Source organism: Epinephelus lanceolatus, chromosome 23, assembly GCF_041903045.1.
Source record: "Epinephelus lanceolatus isolate andai-2023 chromosome 23, ASM4190304v1, whole genome shotgun sequence".
Classification (NCBI taxonomy): domain Eukaryota; kingdom Metazoa; phylum Chordata; class Actinopteri; order Perciformes; family Serranidae; genus Epinephelus; species Epinephelus lanceolatus.
The window spans coordinates 35,136,409-35,148,847 of NC_135756.1; the positions used below are offsets into that span (position 1 = coordinate 35,136,409).

The 12,439-nt window shown below is 39.1% G+C and overlaps 1 protein-coding gene and 1 pseudogene across 3 annotated transcripts in view; one reads left to right on the forward strand and one right to left on the reverse strand.

The window, feature by feature from the left end:
- tmtc1 (transmembrane O-mannosyltransferase targeting cadherins 1) overlaps positions 1 to 12,439 on the forward strand; it is a 340,296-nt gene that overhangs the window by 149,408 nt on the left and 178,449 nt on the right. The gene's annotated exons all lie outside the window — the stretch shown is intronic.
- On the reverse strand, positions 172 to 5,506 carry LOC144461814 (uncharacterized; annotated as a pseudogene).

Here is a 12,439-nt window from a genome sequence, read left to right on the forward strand (position 1 = left end):
AGGTTATGTATTACTATCAAGCTAAAAGGACATCAATTTATCTTCCACTGATGATGCATTTGTAAACCCTTATAATTAGCTTTATCTAACAGACTACATATAATGACAACTTATGCTCCTTTGGCAATGAGTGATGTTATCAAAACATACAGTAGGTGGCACAATCGCATGTCAACTCACCACGACTCTGCTGCGCTGACTCTCCGAGAGTTCCTCTGTTGATGGTGCAGGGACACCACTGAGAGGACCAAGTCGGCGGGGGTCATCCGGTCTCATTGTTCTTTTCCGGGGCATACCCCTCCCTTCTGCCAACTGGTCCAACTTGGTGCGTAGGATAGCATGCTGGAGGTCTTTGATGTAGTCATAGGTGTTCTTTTCCCTCCTTATGTACAAACAGTGTCCACCGCTTTTTTTGTTGTACGTTTTGTGGTAACTGACAGAGGACACAAAAATTGCAGCTCCTAACTTATGAAGTTATGGTATGTTGATATTAGATGTGTTTGCCTATATAAGGAGAGTAAAACAATAGCGGGATATATTATCAAGGAACAATAGAGTATAAAAAGAGGGTATTTTTACTTCCACTAATAATCAATTTTGCAACAGACTTGAGACTGGATCTGACTGTCATGGTTCCCCCAACAACCATGTCAGGACCGGTGGCAAAAAACTCTTCATTATGGCATGAGGTATGAGGCCCTGCCACCGGTCAACTGACTTTTTGAAGTGCTGTAAAATGAAAGTTGAACACTCCCCCTGTGCATTTTTCTCATTTCAGCATGACTGTAAATACAGACACAATACTTTGGCATGATGAGTAGCTTGGTGGGCCTCTTCATGGTGGACTCATATTTATTATTATTGTGTTTTAAAAAAAATAATTGAGTTGGTATATTTATACATCAACATACCTGTATTTGCCATCTGCCTTTACATAATAGGGTTGGCTGCAATGTTCATTGTAGTCCAGGGCAGCTAACTGTGTTCTGGCCGCATACACAGGTGGTATGAAGGAGTTTCGCTTTGGTGCGTACATCAGAATGTGAGCATGAAATGATTCCAGGGGAGCAGTGGACCTGACAGCACAGATGGAAGAGAAATTTAATTCACAGTTCATTTGGCAGAGACAGTGCTTGTTACTGAACATTTCAAGTATATGATTGGTTTCAGAATTTAAACACACCAGATTATTGCCAAAGACTAGTTTCCATCTGTTATCCCAAAGTACACAATAGCTACATTTCTTGACATTCTTTAGAAGGCCATTATTTTATGTAAACTGTTACCAGCACAAAATTTCTGAACAAAAGCTTATTATATTGAAGGTTGATTCATTACCTAAAGGTCAAGTACTTTGGTATTGTCTTTGACCACCTCTCATCCATGATCAGTTCAGTAAGTTTGCGGTGTGCAATGCTTCCCTTCGGGATCGGCTCCTTGTTATTTTTTTCCTCCAACGGGCCATGGTAACAGGTGCCAAGTCCCCACTGGTGTTCCCCGGTGACATGATGTAGCAATCCTGTCCACATGTCCCGATTAACATGTAATTGTTACATACTTTGATGATGAAACATAGACAAGACACTTACTAACAGAAATTTCAGTGACAACATACCCAGAAATCCTCCACTGTATTTGCCACCTTACAGCAGTACCAAAAATGATTGCAGATATCTTTCTTCCAGACAAGCAGTAGCAAGCAGCCTTTTTGGAGGCTGACCTGGAAATAGAAAAACAGACATTGATTCTGCTTCAAGGGTGAACTAACAGATACGACATTTCGGTGGGGCAGCAGTGGCTCAGTCCTAGGGACTTGGGTTGGGAACCAGAGGGTCACCTGTTCGAGTCCCTGTCCGGACTAAAATATGGAGCGTGGACTGGTGGCTGGAGAGGTGCCAGTTCACCTCCTGGGCACTGCCTACTGCGAACCCCCCAACCGCTCGGGGCGCCTCACCAAGGGCAGCCCCCTCACTCTGACATCTCTCCACTTTGTGCATGTATAGATCCTGTTTGTGTCTTTCTGACCTGTGTGTAATTGACAAGCAAGAGTGAAAACATTGAATTTCCCCTCAGGGGGATTAATAAAGTAAATAAACTAAACTAACTAAACTAAAAAAATCTTTAAATAGCAGTAACTTACGGTGTGGATTTTTTTGCCAAGATTTTTGGCTCTGTGTCACATGTCCAGAGTGTGCTTGATGCCACTGTCCTTGTATAGTCCTTTGTCTTTGTCTGGTGAGGGAAAATAGAAATTACAAAAATACATTCTATAATAATTAAATGTAATAACCAGCCTTTGTTTTGTTGCCGGTCGGTTTTCTTCGAATTATTTGAAACCCTTGCATTGTATTTCCAACCCCTAATAGATGTATCTACAGAATCACTTACTGAATAGGGATGATATTTGGCTGTGTGCGTCAGTGCAGAACTTGATGACATTGAGGTCTTGCATCAGGGTTTCTAATGTCTTCATAAAGGCCTCCTTCTCCATGTTGACAGATTTCCTCGATGTCTCACGCTTGTCCATAATCACCACGTTGACAATTTTCTTTGTGGCATTTTCCATGGCAGTGTACGTACAGTATTGCGCACAGAATCCAGGACTGTCCATCCTCGCATCTCCTTAAAATATAGAAGACAAAAGACAAATAGGCTATAATACACTTAATAACTTGGTGGTGCCAGAACATGCATAAAAAATTCAGATGTGTCCTTATCAAGGAGCCTTGCATAATGTGCCACAGATTGTTTTATGTTCTTTGTAGACTACAGGTGTGTGTATAAGTGTCTGTGTGTGTGTGTGTGTGGGTGAAACAAACCGAGTGCGACAGTTGGTCCTAATGTCTTCACATCGGCAATAACTTTGGCTTTCTTCGCATTCCAGAATGTCTTTATAGTGTCCACACAGTAGTTCCCTTGGATGTCAGCAAAGTATCTTTCATTGATCATCCCCATATTCATAAATTGGAAAAGCAGTTTCACTTTTGTTCTTTTTTGTTGCCTGAGAGCAAAATATTGGAGGCCATTAGAAAGTCCCCTAACTGACTACCAAATTTTAAAGTTGGTTGGGAAGACCACCGCCATACGACATGACCTTGAGGACACAGCTGAAAAAGGTACAAGACAGACAACACATGGAAAAAATAAACTATGAGAAGTAGGATAGACCAATTACAAAATTTTGTTTTAAAAAATTAATGACATGCGTTCCCAAAACAAGACTTACCAATTCAATAATGGCAGCTGTGACCCTTGACTTTATGTGAATCTCAAAAGGTCCTCGTGCCTGACACTCTTTTTTGGTACTGGGGTCCTTCGCTTTACACATATCCACTGGTACTGCGACATAATCACAAAGCTGCTTCAGACAGTGATGGTAACAATAAAAGCAGGTTTGCCAATTATATCTTCAACTTCAACTGTGATCTCAGCTCTATTTGGGTGATGACTTCTCTTTTTTTGTGGAGGGGGTTGTGCCTCTTGCTCCTGCTCCGGTTCAGAGAGATCTTCTTCATGATGTTCTTGATCTGTGTCGTCTCCTGCATCGTGCACAGTGTCTTCAGTGGTGATTGATGGACATTCTTCAAGGCTGAAGTCAGTATTTAGAACTCTGCCTTTCCTATTAAAAATTAAGTATCAATGACATTTATTATTAATAATGATTATAATAATAAATTAATATAAAATAAATGTTTTGACAGGTAGGTATAAAGATTGGGTAATGACCATACCGCACACAAAGACGAGGTAAGTAATCTGGATCATCGCTGTCATCATAGTCAGAGTCTTCCTCTAAAGCGTCATCCTCTTCTGACAGCAACACTGATTGCATCTCCATGTCCGGATGCCAAGAGGGGTCGTCCTCGTCCTTGTCCTCGTTGTAATCAATGCTGGTGACAAAAAAGAATACAGAGGGATGGTCAGAAAGGAAAATCACATTACCTCATCAGGATTGTGCTCTTTAAAACAGCAAAGAAATTACAACATTCTTGTTCCAATTAGTAGCTAGCTAGATTCATTTTAAAAACTGTTTCACAGCAAGTTATATTATGTTACGGATACACTGAATTTACAGAAATAATAACCCATAAAAGGAAATGAAAAGTCTCCACGCTGTCCCCGAAAAAACTTACATAGAGTTTGTAATATCATTGAATTCGTCCTCATTGATGCCACAGTCTTTGATCTGCTGATGTAATGCTGCATTCAGAAATAGAAAAAAATATACGGGTTATGTAATTATAAATTTAGATAAGTGAAAATATATGGCCTGTTTACTTTAAAATAATTGTACTTTTAAACTATTCCAAATTAAAACCTATGTGCCACTGTACCTTGCATATAATGGGAGAAATGAGGTCTCCTCAGCAGAGCAGCTGCCCAAATCCTCCACTCCAGGAACAAAGAAATCCTCCTCTCTACAGAGGGACAAAAAGGGACATTTTTGACAACATGAAACAAGTGTCTGTTGTTACCACACAGCACGTATGAGTAGAGATCATTTGTTGTGTTCTAGAAACAGAATTTTAATTTCTAATTTACTGATGGGGGTAGGGGAGATGTACTTTGCATAAGATCTAGGTTTGATTTCCCCCCAGCAACTTATAAATAATAACAGTTTACTTTTTCACAGCGTCATTTCAAAAGATAAAAACATGTATGATCCATGTTGATGAGCAAACAATAACAACAATAGCAAACGATGTGTTGTGCTTACCGTTCGGAGAGAGATTCCGCAATGGTTGATAATGGTGGTGGAGGAGGCCTTATGAATCCAGGCTTTACTGGAGTCGAACTTGTTTTTTCGTAACTAAAACACACACACACACACACACAGAGTAACGTGAATGGACGGGTTGTTACAGCGGAAACAGTACTTTTTCCCAAGCATGGAAAAAGCGACAAACATACGAGAGATGCAGGCGGGCTGCCGCATTAGCAATCCGGCTCCTCTGAAGCCGGGCTACCGGGCTGCAGCAAGAGATGCTGCGGGATGCAGCATTACTGCTCACACTCCTCTGGGCCCGGCCTGCTAACGCTACTGCCGGCCTGCTAACGCTATGTATATCATATACATTCCCACTTCACCTCAAGATTAATAAGAGAATATTGTGAACCCCCAGTGTTGACATGAAGTTGGCGCCAGCAAAGGTTTACCCAGCATTAGCTACCTAATTAGCTGGAGCTAGGTCCGTTAGCAATATGCTAAACTTGATCTGGAAATTGTAACGTTACAACAAATACAGTTAAACGTGTTATATTAGGCAAAATAAAAATACCTGTCCAGCAGAAACTCGGCGACCATCTCGTCCCTTTTTAGCTCTGGATGAAGCTTCATCAGACTCCTCCGCTCGAAAGCAGAGCCGATGTTGACTCGTGTTTTGCCTCTTGCTGCATCAAGGTGTCTCTTCGTAGTGGCTTTTTCTGAAATACTCTTCCTTTTGCCGACTGATTTCCCTGTGGGAGCAGCTGGAGGTGGCAGTGGTGGTCCACTTTTGTCGGTCATTGTTGGTCAAAACAGTTAACAATCTCCATTACTATATACAGCAGCTGCTCCGTGGATATATCCAAAACAGACTTGTTCTTCCGTGTCGGGGGTGCACGAGCGGTTACTTAAGTCGGAAGCAGATAACAGGCAGGTCGCTCGGCATATCATTGTATTCGGTCCGAGGACAATGATTGGTCAGAGTTTTTACAGAACCATATGAGAATGGAATAATGATGAGTTTCTATTCCTGGTGGATCACTCTTACATTTTAGTGTGCTATCACCTTATTAATAGCATTTTTACCTAAACAAAGAAATGTGTAAAATGTCCACAAAGGTAAGGGTTGCTTTAAACCAGTGGTGTGCCAGTCTTTCTTCCTTTTTTTTTTTTTTTTTTTTTTTACCTGTAGGCCAATTCTAAGTGGTCTGTCACTTTAACTACCAGGTGGCATGTTGTAGCTGTTGGTGCCTTTACCACTCCTATATACCACTCCCCAGCAGCTTATGTCACTCCTGACATATGCCGCCGCTGTACATGACATGAATCTGCAGGGCAGCAAATGAACCAAATACAATTTAATCTTGACTTTAATCTGTTTTCACAACTTGAAGAGAAACTTTGTGTAGGATGTTGCTGAGTTAAGATGGTGGGACAGGACACGGTGAGAAATGACCAATGAGGAGTCGGATCTAAAAAGAAGTACAAATAGGCTTTATTAATGTCTGTCCTGAATGAAGTTCTGATGTATATTATGACTGTTTCTATCCTTAAATGTCACAGAAGTGTATCATCAAACGTGTCCAGAAATTAAACAACATTATATAGGTTATAAATGTTAAAGGACACCCTTGACTATCCTTGTTATTATCAGATATTTATTAATTTACATAATTTAGCCATTTCAGGTTGTTTGCATAGTTAATCTTGTCATTAGCATGATGTTAACTACTGATAGCATGCAGTTTCGCTGTGTGTGTAGAGAGTTCACTACAGAGCAGTATCTCAGTCTTAGGCTGCACTGGCCCTGTCGTGTTTCAACCACAGTGGCTGGGTACGTGTAAAAAACTGTGCGGAAGATGAGGAGGAGAGGAAATGCCACTCAGAGAGAGGAATGTAAGGAATTTCGGCTGCAAGTGGAGCACCAAAGGGTGTAAATGAGCTACAGAGTGGACAGTGAGAGGCTGAGCAGATAGAAACACTGGACTTCATCTTTAACAGTCTTACCGTTGGCTTCTTCATGTGTGTGAAGAAGCCAGCCTTTCCTCAAAACAATCAACCACACTCAATTTTCTGTCTTACTTCCTTCCACCCCAAACACACCTCCTCCCCTCCATTCATCCTCCACTGTTGCCACGGTCACAGTTGTCATGGGAAATTACCATCCCGTTATGCCGATATACAGAATCGTCTTTCCCATGATCCTGTGGGAAAAGTTGTGGCCCGAATTTGAAGATGCCAACATCTGTCTATTTGTCTCTCCCTCTCCCCTGTGTGTGTGTGTGTGTGTGTGCGTGCGTGCGTGCGTGTGTTTCACTTTCTAGTGTGAAACCAATCTTCTCAGTGTTGCTCCATCTGACTGATTTTTCCCAAGGACATAGAGGGTTGCTTTGCATTTCCAGCCCTGGAGACCAGTGTCTCTTCACTACAGCCTCTCTCATCCTCTGGTGGTGGATTTTAATTCATCCAACCAGAAAAGATGTATTCAAATCATAGCTTTTGTCAGGCAGCACACAGCTTTTCATCAGTTTCGGCTCAGCAACACTTAAGTAAAGCAGTAGCAACACTTTAAACACTTTTTTTAAAGCAGTATACCTGTGAAAGGGGCCATGTAACACCCATCTAATATGGTCTTTCTATTTAAAATGTTGTAAATGCACAATAGAGCTATTTATTGCTTCTTATGTTAGTTCATACATTTTACATCTGTGTTATTTGTTCTCTCAGTTTTTTCAAGCAATCTCCTATAAAGAATATCTACGGAGTCATTTTTAGTTGATACGTTGCACATGCGTATGGGTGCTATTAAACAGAAATAGCTGTGAAGGAGTGCCATGGTTTATAAAGTTTGGGAACCACTGCCACAGCTCAACTACTGTGCTCTGGCTGATGAATCTCTTAATAAATCTCTTATCTTTGTTTTTATGAGTTATTTGTAAGACTACTAAAGCCAGATAAATAGTGATGGTGGTTGGACAACTGTGTAGGTCATGGCATTAAATGAAGTCAAGCCACCTAGTATCTGCTCTTTCAGGGGTGCAAACCTGTCACTGTTAGGCAAAAATCTCAATGAATGAGGTATATATGGTTTAGTGACGTAGGATAATATCAGCATGTCATCAGAATCGGCCAGTATCGGCTTTAAAATGAGATCAGCCAACGTGCTTTTTCTTGTCTTGCTTAATAGATGAATATTACATACATTGAAAAGTATTCTATTTCATGTCTCCATCTGCTGGTGGGCCATCATGATAAGAGTAAAAGTGGCTATATTGGCATCAGTTATCTGTCAAATTAGTTGTTATATATCAGCATATCAAATATCAGCAAAAACAATCCAATATCGTGCATCCCCAATGTGGTCAGCCTCCAGTGGCGGGTTGACCTACCCAAACCTACCCAACTATAAACTCTCATCACTACAACACATAAGTTGTGTTTATCAGTTTCATTTTGCATGGACTCAACACACTGTGTGGCAAAATGTAATGTATGACCATCAGTAATTGTACCGCAATTTTTGATTGACCCTTGCTGTCCACCATGGCCACAGTTACTCTTCATTTATCTAGCTAGCTGCTAGCTCTTTATTTATCTAGCTAGCTGCTAGCTCTTCATTTATCTAGCTAGCTGCTCAGATTGATTATTACTGATCGGTTACTATAGAGGAGAATTTCGCGCTTACTGCAAAGACGGCCTGCAAGTATGTGGTGGCAGGCACATTGCTAAAGTAGATCAGCTCTGTATGCAAAATGTACTTAAAGTAACAGTATGTATTGTTGGACTAAGAGTCTCATCCTACTCTCCAATGTGCTATGTGTGAGCTCAGTCCTGCGTGTTCTTTAATGAAGCAATAGGAGAAGATATTCGGTCTCAGTTAATGTAGTTTATTAAGCAGTAAAGGAATAAAATTACAGAGCTCTGGGTCTCAACTTCACGTCCCTGACGAACAACAAAGGTGTGTCAGTTCACGAAGTCTGACCTCCTGTCCTTTCCCTGACCCAGTATATTTGAGCGTAACAGAATGTCATTGTGCACGCAAGGCATTGTCCTCTTCTCATTGGCAGTTCCACTTCCTCCTTCACCACACCACGCCCCTGCCTCGTGTTAATCTGACTCCTTCCCGCTGGCGGTGGGGGCGTGGTTCCTGTTTTGAAAGACAAGAGAACAACACAACTCCCTACACGTGCTGTACCTTACTATCTGTATATCACTTTCTATTCTTTTTACCATATATGAAACTAATTATCTAAGCATTGCGGTATGTGCTCCTCAGACTTCATGTCTCTTCCTCTCCTGTACTTCTCCACTTCTGCAAAGCAAACACATTCAGATCAGCTGAAATCATCTCAGTATTCTCATTGTTCACACATCTAAAACTTATATAGTGAAACACAACTTATAGTAAAACACATAAAATCATTCTATTCCCAACAGTATGTTGCAGTAAACTGTTCCCTGCTGTCAGTGGTTTCCTATTGCATCTGATGGTAAGGGTGAATTCCTGCTGCATTGATGTGTGTGTGTTGCATTTTACTGCTGTAGATGTCAGGGGTGGGAATCATCAGAGGACCCACGATATATTATCGTGATACTTAGGTCACGATATGATATAACGATATTAAATGTATTACAATATGCTGAGTATTGCAATAAAATACACTGCGAGATATTGTGATATATTACCGATTTTCCCACTGAAAATTATTTTTTAAACTTTGTCAGTTATTTTTAAACTTTGTCAACATCAGTTTTATCTGATAAGGTAACGTTTTCAATCTGTTCATCTGACTTCAGTCATTTTTATTCTATTTATTTTTTTAAGTGTGTGAGTCAGACACTTCAAATGCAGTTATCCTGCTAACTGAATGGCAACGCTCATGTTAGAAGCATTGTCTGTTACAACCACAATCTCGACATTCTTGAGCTGCATTTTGCAGGAGGTCTGCAATGTTTGCTCCGGTGCGACTTTCGTGTACTCTAGTTTGGAGTATGTGAGACGGCAGTCACAAGGAAGGAGTCACATACCTGGCTTCCAGTGTTTTTAGCATGTAACAAAAGCCTTTGTTTTCAGCAACGCTGTATGGACACATATCTTTGCACTTCATTTATTTGTCATTTATTTATTCCTTTTGACCCCTCCCCGGGGTATAAGGGGCAGACAACAAAAAATAACATTAACAAATCAGAACAGGTGGCAGCCAATGCACAGCAAAATAAAATAGAATTTGTGTACATACATACAAGTCAAAGCAAATCAAGAGAAACTATTCAAGATTTTCTTTAAAAGTTTCAACAAATTTGACAAGACCTTTACTTTTCGAGATGACATTAACTTTTGAAACTTACAGATATTTGGATTTGCTCTATAGAACTGTCCGACCAACTCTCTTCTCTCTTTATCAAAAAAAGAACACACAAGTACATAATGATATTCGTCTCCTCGATTGCCAGTCAAACAAAGAGTACATTTCCAGGGGACATTTTCACGATCATACCTGCGCTCAGAGATAGGTAACTTATGATTTCCACACCAAAACTTAGACAAACAAACTCTTTCGGCAGGTCTTGACATAATCAGATAAGGTTCAAAAGTGAAATCAGTTTTAAACAATTTATAACTATCACATAAAGGGTTACTTTGTAATTTCTCATGCCATCTCTGTAGTTCGATATCAGATAATCTACGTTCAATCATTAATTTTAAATATTTAGGGTTCATCCGTCCAGCGTCATGCCATAAGTACGATAAACCACAATCATCAAGAATATTTTTAACTTTGGAAATCCATTTACACTGAAAAATATTGTCATCATACAGAGTCTTGAAAACAATAAACACAGTCAAAGAGATTTTTGCTGTATTATGACTAATTAAATATACCCAAAAGTTAATCATTCTCATGTTTACCTTTAAATCTAAACTATTTCGACCAAACTCTCCATAAACAATTTGCTGTGTGTTTATTAACATTAAGTAAACGTTTCAAGAAAGATCTGTGAAGCATTTCAATTTGGTCAAGTTTATGAAATCCCCAGACTTCACTTCCATATAAAAGAATAGGCACTATAAGCTGGTCAAATAACTCACATTGTATATCAACAGGTAACTGTAATCTAGTAACTCTGTTTTCCAAGGAGAATAAAGCTTTTTTAGCTAGTTTAACTTGCTTAGTTATTGCTTTATCAAATCGTCCATTAAAATTAAATAACGTTCCAAGATAGTCATACTCAAAAGTAACTTCTAATTTATCTGAACCAAACTTAAATTCTGGGACTATCCGTAATTTCCCCCTAGAGACAATAACAACCTTTGTTTTGTCTATGTTGACAGTTAAATACCAGTTTTTACAATAAGAAGCAACTGCATTTAATGCGGCCTGTAATTCTAAAGGAGTCTCTGCCAGTACAATCGTATCATCCGCGTAATGCAGGACATATAATTTCAAATATATCCCTATTTCACCATTCATCACATTGCGGCATTAAGTTGAAAAAAGTTGAAGTCTGCTGTACCATTGACTCACATATTTTTCAAAGTCATTTAAATATAGTGCAAACAATAGCGGTGATAAATTATCCCCCTGACGCACTCCTACATTACATACAAATTGTTCATATAAATCATAACCAGCTCTAACACAAGATTTGGCATTCTCATAAATATTATGTATCACATTTAATACTCTTCCGTTTATACCAAGTGCAACTAATTTAAACCATAGTGATGACCTATCTACCAAATCAAATGCTTTTTTATAATCAACAAAAGCACAATACAGTCTTTTTTTCTTATACAAGTACCATTCAACCAGTGAGTGAAGAACAAAAATATGGTCGAAAGGGTTGAAAAGCCTTTTCTAAACCCTGCCTGCTCTTCTCCAAGAATTCTTTCAGACTCTATATAAGCAGTTAGTCTGTAATTTATTACAGCCGTGAAAAGCTTACCAATACAACTAAGTAAAGTAATACCTCTGTAATTTTCAGGATCATCTACTGGTCCCTTGTTTTTGTATAATGGTTTTATCACTCCTAAACACCAGTCAGTGGGGACTATACCTGTTATCAGTACCAAATAAAAGAATTTTACTAAAATGTTCAGCATTTCCAAAGGGGAGTTCTTTATATATTCATTTATAACTTCATCGATACCATTTGCTTTTTTATTTTTTAATTTTTTTACCATTCGCTGTATTTCTTCCAAAGTAAACAAATCATTTATGCATTCATTTGTAGGAGAGGTGACTTGTCTGAGATCAAATTGCTGGTCTTCTGGCGTATAATTATCACTCGATTTTTGGCTGAGTTTCTTCAAATATTCAGCAAAGGTTTCTATAGATACATTTCCTAATCTTCCAGGTGGTTTACCTGCATTTAGAATACACCAATATTCAGATTTCTTAAGTGTATGAAGTTTCCTATGTAAAGAATCTTGGACTGCCTTGAACATTTCCTTATGATGGATTTATACTTTCTAGCTATACATTTTATTTCAACTTTACATTGAGCAGAGCGGTTAAATTTAAATATATTCATGGATTTAAAATATTTTCTACGGGCCTCAACACTTTCAGCATTAAACCAGGGTTTTCTCTTTTGTAGTTTTTTTGACGTTCTACCAAATTTGTACAGATCCTGACCATATGCCTTACATAAACCCAAACTTTTAGCAGGATCTACCATATTGTCACATATACCTTTACTAATGTTATTTATTTCAACCAGATTTGTATT